This window comes from Protopterus annectens, chromosome 17.part0 (assembly GCF_019279795.1).
Source record: "Protopterus annectens isolate FY-2018-M chromosome 17.part0, PAN1.0, whole genome shotgun sequence".
NCBI classification, from domain to species: Eukaryota; Metazoa; Chordata; order Ceratodontiformes; family Protopteridae; genus Protopterus; species Protopterus annectens.
The window spans coordinates 574,502,806-574,516,983 of record NC_056751.1 but is presented as its reverse complement, the minus strand read 5'-3'; the positions used below and the strand labels follow the sequence as shown (position 1 = coordinate 574,516,983).

General features: G+C 42.9%; 1 protein-coding gene across 1 annotated transcript in view; it reads right to left on the bottom strand.

Annotated features, from left to right (window-relative positions):
* Nucleotides 1-14,178, bottom strand: part of LOC122791460 — a 429,024-nt gene that overhangs the window by 90,512 nt on the left and 324,334 nt on the right. The gene's annotated exons all lie outside the window — the stretch shown is intronic.

The window sequence follows — 14,178 nt, the reverse complement described above, 5'->3', positions numbered from 1 at the left end:
ACAGCTTATGAAAATCAACAGCCACAGACTCTAGTTGTTTAAACATATTAGAATCACAGGTATTAAGTCTAGCAGTACGATAAATCTGACTCTTAATATTTTTAAACATGAAGGAAGGGTGCATACTTGTATGATGTAAATAATTATTCTTTTTAACCAATTTACTATGCAACTGTGTTTCAATGCATCCTACAACATCTGTAGATATTAAAACATCCAAAAATGTAATTTGTGAAAAAGATATTTCATATTTAAATTTAAAGAATGTAACAGTACAAGAAATATATTCTACAAAATTATTAAAGCTTGACTCATTTCCTGTCCAAACTATAAAAAGATCATCCACGAACCATCTATAAAAACCTATGTGATTAATAAAAGGATTAATTTCAGATAAAACATACTTCTTTTCCTATATAAACATTACAATATTAGCGTACGCATTGGCAGCTGGAGTTCCCATTGCCACCCCTTTCATTTGTTGATATACATTTTCTTAAAATAAAATACATAATTTTCTAATACTAATAGTAATAGTTTGCAAATCAACGAATCCCATCTAAAGAATAATCTGAATATTTGCATAAGAACGTATGTATACTATCTATCCCTGTATCATGTGGGATGACTGTAAAAAGAGAATCAACATCAAGTGTAACTAAATAAGATTGATGTTCAAAGGTTCCCTGTGACCAAGTATAAAATTGTTCAAGAAACATTGTAGTAACTTTCAAAATTATGCTAGCCTTATGTAACCAAGGTCTCAACTGTTTTTCTAAGTAATTGGAGATGGGCTCAGTGACCCATCCCGTTGCTGAGACTATCGGTCTCATGGGGGGATTTCATAGATATTTATGTATCTTAAGTATACCATAGATTACTGGTAACTTTGGCGTATTGACAATAAGATAATCAAATAAATCATCTGTAATTCTGTGACTATCATGAATGAAAACAATAGCATTCTTAACTTTTACAGCATAACATTGCTGGCTCATCTGCTAATGGTTTCATAGCCATCAGACTTTAACATTTCAGTCATACAGTTTACATAATACTCAGTGTCAAGCACTACGACCCCACCACCCTTATCAGCATTTTTAATTACAATATTGTCATTCATGGTTAAAGAATATATAGCTTTAAACTGTTCAGTGGTTAGACTATGAAAGTTACTACATTTCCTAGTATTATATAATTTGTAAATTTCTCTCTCAACAGCCTTTTCAAAAACTTGTAATATAGTGTGTTATTATAAGGTATAAATAAACTAGAACGCTTAAATGGATTCACATCACAACTACTACCAGTACCAAAAATTATTTTCAAATTCAAATTCCTTACGAACTGCTTAATTTCTAATAACGTGACAGAAATATCAATAGTCTTTGATGGAATGAAATTCAGACCTCCCCTTAAAACAAAGTTCATGTTCAGTCAGTTTATGTTTAGATAAATTAAAAATTGCCTCCTTGTTTGGCTCCCGGTGACAGATTGTTTTTTCTGTACGGTTTTCTTGCTGTCACTTGTCAGGCTCTTCATTCTTGCCCCTGGGTTCAGCATTGGCAGAGGCTGTTCTAATAGTAATGGAAAATTCACTGGGTCTAATGCCCAAAATAGGTTAACGTTGTAGTGGGAGGGGTGGCATAATGGTTAAGGTGATTACCTTATAAACACAAGGTGCAGGGTTTGATTCTCACACGGGGTAATCAGCTAGATTTAAAATGGCAGTTAGCCTAGTACTAACCTATGAATCTATAAATAATAATAGTAGATTCAGAATTTGTATTAGTTGTTACTTCTGTGGGATCTTGCAACAAACATTCACGATTACTAGTTAAGCTAAACTGCTTCTGTGTAGTATGCACAGGAGAACCAGTCTGAGCTGGTACTTTCTCTTCCACTATAACAGAAGCAGAGTTCACATACCATGATGTGTTATTACTTGTTTTGTGCCAGGGTTCCAGATCCCCTGGTATGGAAGGTGGACACACTATCTTTCTCTTGGAAGGGGATGTTTCTTTATGCATTTCCCCCCTTCCCACTTCTCCAAAAGGTCTTGTTGAAAATCCAGCAGGACCAAACAAAAATCTTGCTGGTGTCCCCCTTTTGGCAAGACCACATTGGTTCCCCCTTCTTCTTCATTTACACAAGGGCAATCATCACAAGTTACCTCACAGAATGGACCTATTCACACAGGACAAGGGAGTTATAGTACATCCACTGATGTGAACTCTAAATCTGACCCTGTGGGTAATAGGGTTTTGATCCCCTTCAGACACTTATTTTCTGAGGATGTGCTTTAAGGTCTACAGAAGGCCAGAAAACCCACAACTAGGAAATCTAATATTTCCAAATGGAAGAGCTTTTCCATCTGGTGTCTCAAAAAGGATTTACAACCACTGCTAGAAGAAGTCCCAGTGGTCCTGTCCAACCTGTGTGAATTAATGAAGAGTGGGTTGCCTTACTCCTCAGTTAAAGGCCATCTTTCTGATATGTCTGCCTATGTCTCCTCTTTTAGCTTCCAGGTTGGAAGTTAAACTTTTCTTAAAAGGCGTTCTTCACATCAGACCACCAAGGAAACCAGTTCCTCATAGGTAGGTACTAGGCTGTCGGCCCAAGGGCCTATGTAAACCTAGCCACCAAGTTCCCTGGCTTTTGCCACCCAATAAAGTTCTTTTCCTGTGCCCCTGTCAAGCAGAGCCACAGAAGTGATCCCCGGGGTGAATATCCTATTTCCCATCCACTCATCAAGATTTCTCTTGAAGAGTGCTAGTAAGGAACTCTCCTTGACATAGATAGGTAGCTTGTTCCAGAATATGGGAAGTCTCTGGGACAGGAATCTATCCCTCCAGCATGTTTTGTTTATTGTGGTGACAAATTTTAGGTCCCTAGAGTGAGTATCTCGGAAGGATTGAGATTTCTTTAGGTGTAGCATGTCCAACAGCTCTGGGTTTGACATAGCTTTGTATGTTAGGCAGAGATCACCCCAGAGTAGGTGATAAGCTATGGAGTAAAGCTGGAGTTTTTTGAGGCGGTCAGTGTAGAGCATCTGTTTGAGGTCCATAATTCTCTTTGTGAGGTACTTCTGTGGCATTTCCAGTTGTTGCAGATGTCTTGTGAAGTACATTCCAAAAGGGGTGTTGTACTTAATAATGGGTTTTGTGAGAGCTGAGTAGAGGGGAACAATGACCTCTTTTTTCCTGTATGGGGAACCCTTTCGTGATAAGGTGTGCCACCTAGAAGGATTTCTTGACTACTGTGGTGATGTGATTATCAAAGGAGAGACTACTGTCCACCTGAGTACCAAGGTCTCTTATCACACCTTCAGCATTAAGTGGACTGCCTCCTAATGTGGTAGTTCATGGGTACACAGTTTTTACCAAAGGGGATGACAATGCACTTTTTGGCGTTGAGCTTGAGGCCATGACTCTGACACCAGGCATCTGTCTCAGTGAGGCCCTTCTGTAGAATGTCCAAGTCATTTGGGGACTCAACTGTGGCACCTAATTTGCAGTCATCTGTGAACTTACTCAGCCAGAGGCCCTCTATGTTAGCCCTTACTTCAGAGAAATAGATAGCAAACAGGAGAGAGGACCCAGGACTGAACCCTGTGGTACTCCACTTGTCACTGGTTTGAAGTCAAATTTGTAGTCCGCAACTTTTACAGTGTGGGTTCTGTCAGTGAGCCAGTTGGCAACCCATCTTGTGACATATGGATTTATACCCAGTTTAGTGAGTTTATCTATAATTCCAGAATGGGGGATGCTGTCGAAAGTCTTGGCGAGGTCAAGATAGGCTGTGTGACCTGCCTTACCCTCGTCTATGGCTTTGATGACTGTTTCAAAGAAGTCTATCAGGTACAGGAGGCATGATCTGCCTTTCAAAAACCTGAACTGGGTGGGGTCCAGAGTTTGGTGGTTACTAATGTCTTTGTTTATGAGTTCCATGATGATACATTCCATGGCCTTGCAGACCAGGCTCTTCAGACTAATAGGGCGATAGTTCCCAGGGTCCGTGGTGGCTCCCCGTTTGTGGAGTGGTATAACTGTTGCTGTGCACCATTCAGTGGGTACAAAGCCTGACGTGAGGCTATGATTGAACATGGTACTTAGGGGGGGGCAGTTCATTCTGAAGTTTGTGTAGAACGCAGCCTGGGATGTTTGGTCCCATGGAAGCTGTGTTCTTGGTTTGGAGAGTGCAGTTTTTACATGCGCAGTTGTGACTGCAAGGGCTTTGCAGTCTGCCGGTATAGCTATGGGTCCTTTAGGGGGTGAGAAGGGGGTAAAATTAGCACTGAACCTATCAGCCAAGATGTTGGAGATATCAGTTGGTTCTGTAATTTTTGTGCCATTGTGCTGTAACTCAGAGCAGATCTGGTGTTGCCATTGAGATTCTTGACATAGCTATAGAATGCTTTGTGGTTGTCCTTAGAATCAGTAGCAATCTTGTTTTTGTAGCTAGATTTGGAAGATTTTATGAGGGATCTCAGCTTCTTGCTGAGGCTGACCAGGGAGCTCCTCCACTCATGAGATTTTACTCTCTTCTGCAAGTTTCTTCCTTCTGTTGTAGAGTCTGTTTATAGCAGGGGACCACCAGATTTGGCTTCCTTTTTTGGAGGATAGCGCCTTGGATCTGTTAGGGATAGCAGGATCCATGCACTTGTGTAAGTGCTTATAAAGTGCATTTCTGTAGGATTCGGCGGTCAAATCTGTATTGACCATTTGCATGGGTGTCATGAAGTTGGCCACTTCTGTCTTAAGCATGAAGTTGGCTTTGGAGAAATTTTTTACAGTGGTTTCTTTAATGGGGGGTGGGGCGGGATGTGGATATCTAAGGTGAATAGCTTATAGTAGATGAAGAGTTGACTTCAGGTGTGGAACACCAGTCACTCATGTTGGTAATGACTAGGTCCAGGATACTGTTGCCCCTGGTGGGGGTGTAGATAAGTTGATCCAGGGCATTTGAGTTTATGAATTCTAGAAAGCATTGGGCGAAGGAGTTGGTACGAGTTTTTTTCCCAGTTAATGGTGGAGTAGTTGAAATCTCCCATTATTAGGGTGTTTGGTTGAACCCTAATATTTTCCAATATATCAAGAAAAGAGGACTGGGAATCCTGGGGCATGGTGGGTGATCTGTAGCAAGCTACAATTTGGATTGCAGTTTTGCCCAGAGATAGTTGCACTTGGATAATTTCAGATGCATTATGTTGGGCAACTAGCCTGGAGGTGTGGATATCCTTAATGAATATGGACACACCTCTATCTTTGGTGTTCCGGTCCAGGTTAGATGGCCGAATGGTATGGTATGAGTTATAGCCTGGCAATGCAGGGGTGCTCTCTGGAGCCTTGAACCAGGTTTCAGTCACTGCACAGATATCGATGTTCTTAATTTTAAGGAGTGCCTCGAGTGAGTGCATTTTGAGGTTTAGACTTCTAGCGCTGAGATCTCAATTTTGTTGTGGAGAAACCTACCCTGGCCCCTTTTGAGCCAGCAAGTTCTTCCTCTCTACAACATTGCACCTGGAAAACAATCTTCTTCGTGGCCATTACTTCTGCCTGAAGTGTATCTGAGTTACAGGCTCTAATGTCTTCTTCCCCTTCACAGTTTTCCATAAGGACATGGTTTCTTTCAGAACTAACCCCTCCTTTATGCCCAAGGTGGAAAATGAATTATCACTCAATCAATCCATTAACCTTCCAACCTTTTTCCCTTCTCCTCAATCCTCCAGTGAGAGGATCCTACCCACTTTAGATGTGTATAGGCAACTCAGACACTATTTGGATAAAACCAAACCACTCCAAAGTCTGACCACCTACTTGTTTTCTATCACCTAAGGGTCCTGGGCCAACCTGTTTCCAAGCAGACTGTCTCCTCTTGGATCGCTAAAGCTATTTATTTCTGTTATGTGGTCCATGGAAAGAATCTCTCCTCTCTTGTTAGGGCACATTCCACTAGAGCAGTGTCTTCCTCTGGGCCTTTCTTTAAAGGCTTGGACACTTGCTGTATTTTGGAAGTAGCTACCTGGTCTTCTGTTCATACCTTCACTAAGCACTATAAATTAGATGGCATTTCCAGGTCCAGGGGTGGTTTTGCCAAAGCTATTCTGTGTGGGTTTGTGGAGAATGTTTCCACTCCTCTGCATGGCTTTGGTAATCTCCCTCATGTTATGGATACTGCAGAGTATGAATAGAATGACATAGAATAGTTGTGAAAATCTTACCAGAACCATAGATGTCCTTCTTTTCTATATGATGCAGTATTACTTCCCCCCTGCCTTCCCCCTGATGCTTGCCTGTCCTCTGGTGGCATGTTTTCTCCTATCCTAAGATCAGACTGGTGCTTTCTGCGGCAATCAGTTCTGAGGTTGGTACATGGCAATGTCTGCTTTATACCTGATGTCACTTTATGGCCTATGTATCTTAGCTGCTGTGCAGCACCGCATGTACCTCACAGTAGCACTAGACTTTTGTATACTGGCCTGACGTATGCGTCAGCTGGTGGCAGACTCCCTCATGTTATGAATACTGCAGCACACAGAAGAGAAGGACATCTGTGGTTATGGTAAGATTTTACATAACTATTCTTTTTATCATTGCCCAAATTCTTAAGTGCTAATATCTTATCCTTTGAAATATTATAAAACTTGCATTTTGGTATTTTTTTGAGTCTTTCTTATGTTGAGCTCACATTTTGTCTCAAAGACTGCAAGTGTGGGATGCAGTGTGGGGCAAAAACTACTGGCTCTTTTAATTTTTTCTTCATTGGGTTTATCTTCATCCATACTGTTTTTTCTCGTGAAAGAAAAGTTTCAAATTCAACTTCCTCACATACATTTTTAAATCAGTGCTGGTCTGTGTCTCATTGCTCCTTCTGTGAGGTATGAATCTAAGTCCTCTATTAAGCACTTTTTCTTCAAGTGCTGTCAGTGATTTCTTCAAATGATTCCGGATCCTGGGGGCTAATTCGTCTGCAGGCTCGTGGCCCTGATGGGTGTAAGTTGTTGTTCCCCAGGGTACCTTAACTCTCTCACCCCTGTCCACTGCTTCCTCCTCCTGTTGTTCTGGTCCTTCCTCCGTGGGTTGAAATGGTAGTTCACTTCTCTCTGGAACCTTGGTGGGCTGTATCTTTGGTTGTGGTTGTAATTGCTGTGATGATAATTCCTGTTCATGTATACTGGGCTCTGGTGATATTAGCCCTGGGGGTTGTATAGTGGCTGGGTAGGATTCTTGCGATGTCCTTCAAGGATGCATCTGCAGTCCTAACATATGGGTTGTCCTGCCTCAGGCAGCCCTTCGGTCGGCCGGATTCCAAAGTCTGGGTCTGGCCTCGGCTGATGTCGCACTTCACCCGACGTCACAGCTGCTGGGGTATAAAGGCATCAGCCGACGCCATTTTCCTCAGTCTTTCTTGCCGCGTGGTGCCCGAAGCAGAAGCTGTTCGCAAGTGCCGGTCGGTCAGATCCAGAGATTTCTACTACCGAAGACTTCTAAAAAGCTAAGTACCCCATTGGGGACTCTTTCTTGCCTCAGCCGATGTCTGACAAAGTAAATAATTGTTTAACTTGTGGGAAACAAATACCTCATAAGGATTTCCACTCTTACTGCCTTCCTTGCTTAGGCCCAGACCATGACGTATCAGCTTGTCTAGCCTGTGCTTCCTTCAAACGACGGACGCTTAGACGTCGGTCGGAGTTTGCAGAGGAGTTTTTTGGTCCCGCTTTTGCATACAAAATGCCGTCGGAGACTCCGACTACACAATTAGCTAAAAAGCGCAAGGAAAAGGACCGACACTCGTGGTCCGCGGTTTCGGCTGAAACCACGGTTAGGCCAACCGCGAGTGTCTCGGTTTCGGCTGAAACCGAGTCCTCAGTTCTTCCTTCGTCCGAAAGCATGCCTCCGATAGCCGAGGCCTCACAGAGCATGGCGGAATCTGCTACTGAATTTACTGCTACAGAAGCAGGCACCCAGGATTTGTCAGACACTATTCCTTTAGACATATCTACCCCTGCACGTGGGGCTGCTAGACCCCCTGCTTCTATGTCTATCAAGGCTTTTTCCAGGGCTAAAGCAGCTAAATCTTCTAAGGCCTTACCTGCTAAAACTCCCTCACATAGGCCTACCTCTAGTTCCCAAATACTCAGTCTGGCTGAGGATCTCATTTCTTTGATCAGGGGATCCCAACCTCACCCAGACAGGGCCTCTCAGCCCCCTCCAGATAAGAGGCCTAGGACTGAACCCCCGGAACCTGTCTCTACAGACTATTCCTCGGATGACTCAGACATTTCAGACCCTCAGGAAGGCCCATATTCTCCTTATGAGGATTCTGATGCAGAAGACTCCATTCCTTCTGCTTCTCCTCCTGAAGAATTTTCTTTTGGGGAAACCTTACATGCTATGAGGGAACACTTCCAATGGCAGGGCCAGGATTTTTCAGATTCAAGGAAAAGGCTAAGGACTTTTTTACACTTACCACAGCATAGGCCTTTAGCCATTCCTCCAGTACTAACAGTTGTTGATGATGCATATAATGATGCCTGTACTGCCCCTGATTCTCTTCCTCCGGCCCCTGCCAAGCCTGACAGATATTACAGGGTCCCAGACACACACTACCATTTGTATAAGGCTCCTGTTGCAGACCCTGAAACCATTTCACAGGGCCCTAAAGGTGTGGCAGCTGCCTCTGCCAAAAACCCTCTTTCCTCTGAAAGGGAATCTAGAGCATTAGAGAGATGGGGTAAAAAGGTTTATACTTCTGCTACTCTTTTGGCCAGGGCCTTAAACTGTCAATTTCACATGATTCAGTACCAGGAGCTTTTGTTAGACCAGCTAAATAAAAAACTGTCCTCTCCTGAACCTATAGACCGCAAGTCCCTTCAGGATTTGGTACATAACTCTCAGCAGGTCAGTAACCATTTCTTAAAATGTGGCTATGATGCACTGGAAGCTTCCTTTAGATCAGATATGACTGGAACAGTGATTCGAAGGCATGCCTGGTTAAAAGAACAATCCTTACCAGACCATGTTAAGTCAAAACTCCTAGTTGCTCCCATGGAGAAACAAAGTTTGTTTGGCTCCCCTGCACAGGAGGTTCTAAAGAAGGTGGAAGAAAAAGCAAAATCTGTCCAAACAGTCAAGGATTTCTTACAGGTCCAACCTCCGAGGTTTAGCAGAAATTGGCCTTCGAAGAATTGGTCCTTTCCAGACAACTCCAGAGCACAGAGAGGCAGAAATAGACGCCCAAGAGGCAGAGGTCAATCTAGGGGTGCCTACAGGGGACGTCAGTGGCAACCTACCAACCAGAGAAGTACTGCCACAGATTCAACTACAACCACTTCCACAGGGCAGACACAATGACTTGGCTCTGGTTCCGCCTACCAGGGAACAACTGGAAGCACCCTTGGGCGGAAAGCTAGCCTTATTTTCCGACAACTGGCATTACATTACAGGAGACAAATGGACTTTACAAACAATAGACAAGGGCTACAGGTTTCACTTCCACACTCTACCAAAAAAGAGAGGAATGCCAAACCTACCACCAAGCCAAAAAACAGACGCTCTAAGACAAATCAACAACTTACTAAGGATGAGAGCTATAGAAAAGGTACCGCCTATGGAACAAGGCCAAGGATTTTACTCCAGGCTTTTCCTTGTACCAAGAAAAGAAAATCAATGGAGACCTATTCTCGACTTGTCCGCACTGAACACATACCTCATTGTTCCAAAATTCAAAATGCTGACCCTCCAGCAACTTCTTCCCATGCTGGGCAAGGAGTCTTGGCTGGTGACTCTAGATCTCAAGGAGGCATACCTGCACATCCCTATACGACCAGATTGCAGAAGACACCTCAGATTTCTTGCAGGATCAGAGCATTATCAATTCTCAGCATTGCCCTTTGGCTTATCTACTGTGCCAAGAGTATTCACGAAATGCCTGGCATCAGTAATTGCTCATTGCAGGCTTCAGGGAATTCAAATTTACCCATACCTGGACAACTGCCTAATACAAGCGGACAACAAGGCAAAATTAACAAAAGATTTGGAAAAGGTCATACAACTGTTGCAAGCCTTGGGATACACAGTCAACATGCAAAAGTCAAGACTAGTACCATCCCAAAGGATAACATTCTTGGGTGCAGAACTGGATACATCAACTCAGATGGCCTTTCTCACAGAAGAAAAACGAAAGCAACTACGAGTCTACTTCATGACATTAACAACACAAACTCAGCTTACTGCAAGGAAAGTCCTGCAAGCCCTGGGTTACATGGCATCCTGCATAATATTGATTCCGCATGCCAGGCTGCATATGAGAAAGTTGCAATGGTACCTAAGGAATGTATGTTCTCAACACATTCACAGTCTAGAAGCCCAGATTCCAATAATTCCATGCCTGAAGCAAGAATTCCTGTGGTGGGCTCAGGCCTGTCAGTTGAACAGAGGATTGCCTTTCCACAAACCTCATCCAAGCCAGACCATCACCACGGACGCCTCAGACCTAGGCTGGGGGGCTCACATGGTGGACAAGTGTATACAAGGCCTATGGACCCAAGACCAGCTGAATCTACACATAAATCTAAAGGAGATGCTGGCAGTGAAACATGCGATCCAGGCATTCAGACCACTCCTTCAACAAGGTCATCTGCTGATAAGGACGGACAATACCACAGTCATGTGGTACATCAACAAACAGGGAGGTACACACTCATATCCTCTATGCCGGATGGCAATGGACCTGTGGAATGTGGCCCTGAATCTCAACATTCAACTTCAGGCCAGATTTGTACCAGGAAAAGAAAATTCACTAGCAGACACCTTAAGCAGAACTACCACGGATGCTCACGAATGGATGCTGCATCCAGATATCTTCAAAGACATAACAAAGAAATGGGGACTACCAGAGATAGACCTGTTCGCCTCCCACACAACCACCAATTGAAGAAATTCTGCACAAGAGCATACCACCCACTTGCTTGGAGGGTGGACTCCCTTTCCTTCAGCTGGAAAAACCTGACAGCATATGCATTCCCACCTCTTCCTTTGATGTACAAAGTCCTACTGAAGATCAGAGAGGATCAGCCAAGGGTAATCCTGATAGCTCCAGACTGGCCGAGGCAACATTGGTACCGCTACTGAGAAGCATGTCTCGGACACACGCATGGCCTCTACCTCTATGTCCCTTACTTCTAACACAGAACAACTACAAGATCCTACATCCAAACTTGAAAACACTGCAGCTAGCTGCTTGGAATATTGCATAAAACAAAATAACCCAGATTTATCTCAGAGGGTTAAGGACATTATCCTGGAGGCACGCAGACCCTCCACAAGGAAAATTTATTCAGCCAAGTGGAAAAGATACCTCATTTGGAGTGCAGCAAAGGGGGAAATGTTTCATTGGCAAGCATAGCACACATCCTGGAATACTTAGCAGAACTGTTCCACAATGGCCTGTCCTACTCCTCCATTAAGATTCATGCATCAGCAATTTCAGCAGAATACAACATGGATCCTCCTGTCTTCTCTCATCCTCTACTCAGGCAGTTCTTGAGAGGAATCAAAAATGTAAAACCTCCAAGAAAACCACCTTTACCTACATGGGATCTCAACTTTGTGCTGGAAAAGTTAACACTTCCCCCTTTTGAACCAGCAGCAACAGCAGAATTACAGTTCTTGTCTTGGAAAACTGCTTTCCTGCTAGCAATCACTTCAGCAAGAAGGGTATCTGAGTTACAGGCATTAATGGCAGTACAACCCTTCCTTATCTTCCATCAGGATAGAGTCTCTCTGAGAACTAACCCTACCTTTATGCCAAAAGTGGTCTCCAGAGTATCATTGAACCAAGTGATTCATTTACCTACATTCTTCCCCAACCCACAGAACAGGGGGGAAAGACTGCTACATACCTTTGATGTGCACAGACAATTACGCTACTATCTGGACAGAACTAAGACCAACAGAAAAACTGACCAGCTTCTGGTAGCATATGCAACAGGAATGCAAGGAAAAGCAATTTCAAAACAGACAATCTCAAAATGGATAGGAAATTGCATTCGATTTTGTTACTCTTTTCATGGAAAGACAACTCCTGAAAATATCAGACCTCATTCCACAAGAGCTACAGCCACCACTACAGCTTTCCTACGAGGAGTGGCTACCAAAGACATTTTAGAAGCTGCTACTTGGAGCTCCGTGCATACATTTGCCAAGCATTATAATCTTCCCTTATACTCTAGATCCCGAGCAGGTTTTGCCACTGCTGTTTTGCAAGGGATCTTAACTACACCATCTTTATCTTAGTGCCTCCTCCCCCAGTTTGGCTATGGTATTCTACCCATATGTTAGGACTGCAGATGCATCCTTGAAGGACATAGTACAGTTTTGTACCTACCATAAATGTAGATGTCCGATAGGTATGCATCTGCAGTCAGGATTACCCACCCTCCTTCCCCTCTGTGGTATTCCTAGGGTATTTACCCCTCTTTTAGCTAGCTGGGGGGAATCTATTATGGTGTATTTATTTGTATATATGTATATATATATATATATTGTTTGCTCTCTACTGTTTGGAATTATTTGCATTTATCCAAATTTAGCCTTCCTAGAGGGCACCTGGCATCTGGGGCAAGAAACACTGAGGAAAATGGCGTCGGCTGATGCCTTTATACCCCAGCAGCTGTGACGTCGGGTGAAGTGCGACATCAGCCGAGGCCAGACCCAGACTTTGGAATCCGGCCGACCGAAGGGCTGTCTGAGGCAGGACAACCCATATGTTAGGACTGCAGATGCATACCTATCGGACATCTACATTTATGGTAGGTACAAAACTGTACTTTCTTTCATGTCCATCTGTGGGATCCAAGGGGTACTGGATCCCATCGATCTGTCTGGCCCTGTGGGTGTGTTCACGTTTTGAAAAACCTGTTCATTCCAACCACCAGCATTACCAGCCTGAACATTCAGACTGTTGTCAAAATTATTGTCATTGTAATTATTGTTGGCATTACTGGCATCATAATTATTGTTATTGGTATTATTGGTGATATCTGCAGGTGTCTGTTACCCTGTTGTTGGCTCTTCTGTTAAAATGTCTCTTGTAGTTCTGCCATCCTTTTCCACCTCCCCTTCTAGAACTATACTTCGTGAGATACTGTGGGTCATCTTTCTCCATCTGATCTCTGTTCATTTTCTGAATTTTTCTGTCTTGGATGGACTTCTGATAACTGAGAACCTTCTCTGCCACATTCTGGAATTTCTGTTTGTGATCTGCCTCCTGCTTACATTCAGTCTCAAGAGTCGCAAACATTTCCTTTGTGGTGTCAAGTTTTAATTTGTTTTGTTTGATAAGCAAGTCTATTAGTTTGAAACTATTTTCCTGAGGAATATCAGTCCGTTCCTGGGCTAGTTCTTCACTCACATTGTTCCACTAACTTTTTGTTAAGTCTCAGTCCCTTGGTAATCTTCTTTTATTTCTCCTCTGTTCCAGATACATTTGCTTCCAGAACAGACCTTGTAGCAGTTTGTTGCTTTTGTAGCTTTGCAAAATGATCAGAGTTCATATTCACATTATTACCTTGTGGGTTGTCAGTTGTAGTAATGCTGGGGCGCTGATCCACGTCATCCCATACTGGGACATTCACTAGGTCTCGAAGCTGTGTATTCTTCATGCTGAGAAAAGTCAACAAGTGGATTCCTAATGCCAGACCAAATCCTTGGCCACAAAACCAAAGATCACAAACATAAAAAAATGAACAGGCACAGGAATCTGTCTAGTTCCAACCTTCAACAAGAGTGTTGAAAAAATAAAAAACAGAAAAACTAGTATTCTTAAAACTGCAAAGCACTGACATTTTTTCTGAGCTGTAAATAACTTAGTTTTTATGCACACTAATACATATGAATGGATGCTTATTAGATATTACTACACAGATATTTATATTTATAGTGTTCTAATTAGATAATGTTTATGGTTAGATAACTGTCTGTTTTTTTCTTGTATCTATCTAGCTAGCTCTTTTACTTATCTACCTATGCATATGATTTTAGTTCTTGTCACAGACCTGATGAAGGCTTTATTGCATTAGTTAGCTGGAAGCGATTTTAGTTAAAAGTCAGTCTTTTTATATGTATATTATGCTTTTCTTAATATCTGATTTTGGAATGCGGGTTGGAGATGGCT